Genomic DNA, 1,074 nt, shown 5'->3' with positions numbered 1-1,074 from the left:
CACACACACACACACACACACACACACACACACACACTCGTCTCCTCGCTGCAATGTGACAGGTAGTATTTTTGACATCAGTGTTTAGCTCTGATAGCGAGCTAACCGAGGGCTGTGATTGGCTGTGATTGGCTGAGAGTTGTCAGCTGTCAATCAAAGCAGGATGTGGAGAGAGGGGAAGGATCATGCTCATTTATAGCTCCAGAGGTTTGTGAAAGGAAATAGGAACAAAGTTAGAACCACAGAAGATGGAACACTAAAATGTTTAACAATCTGAGGAAAGAGTCTATGAAACCTTTTGAGAGGACGGTTTACTTTGGTGTTAAAGAGTAACTCACTAAAGTCCCACAATAACACAAACAAACTAACCTGCAACTCCCATATTCTACGAGGTAAAATGAAAAGGGCTCTGGTGGCTTGGAAGAGAGCATAGATAATGGCTGAAGTTCCTCGTTGTAGAGGGCTGGCTAATGGCAAGGTAGAGTTAAATATAGCGCAGACTTAAATTGCCGATTTTTTTATTTGTCTAGAATAAGTTTAGCTGCTGCCCCCCGCCCACAGCAATACATTGCTTAGTGTCTGTGTCAGTACTCATGCCTGGCTCTCCAAAGTGGAGGCGTGCCGACTGCCATCTACCGTAGGTAATACCCTAACTATGGATAATTACCTCATACAACCCCAATTCAAGAAATCCAAACTATCCCTTTAAAGTCAGTCTGTCTTACGTAAAGCACTTTGAATCACCTTGTTGTTGAAAGGTGAAGAACAAATGAATGTGTCTTTCCAGACAGTGATGCTCTGCTACACTGTTATCAGTCTCTTACTGGATATTTAATGTTGTTTTTTTTCCCCCCTATGTCTTCACACAGGGACAAACTAAATATGGTAACAGGCAAACAGACAGACAGATAGACGGACAGACAGACAGAGGGACAGAGAGCAGTAATTTAGCTCTGTGGGGTTCGGTCGTTTAAACGGCCTCTTTATAAATGACACTGTAATGAATTCACAGCTACCTGCTCCATTAGCAACCCCTACTGAGACACACACACACACACACACACACACACACAC

At 43.3% G+C, this 1,074-nt stretch overlaps 1 long non-coding RNA gene across 1 annotated transcript in view; it reads left to right on the top strand.

Annotated features, from left to right (window-relative positions):
* LOC116690018 (uncharacterized) overlaps nucleotides 1-1,074 on the top strand; it is a 26,076-nt gene that overhangs the window by 1,924 nt on the left and 23,078 nt on the right. The gene's annotated exons all lie outside the window — the stretch shown is intronic.

Source organism: Etheostoma spectabile, chromosome 5 (assembly GCF_008692095.1).
Source record: "Etheostoma spectabile isolate EspeVRDwgs_2016 chromosome 5, UIUC_Espe_1.0, whole genome shotgun sequence".
Taxonomy (NCBI): Eukaryota; Metazoa; Chordata; class Actinopteri; order Perciformes; family Percidae; genus Etheostoma; species Etheostoma spectabile.
Note: the sequence above shows the minus strand (reverse complement) of the source record. Positions and strands in the feature narration are given on the sequence as shown.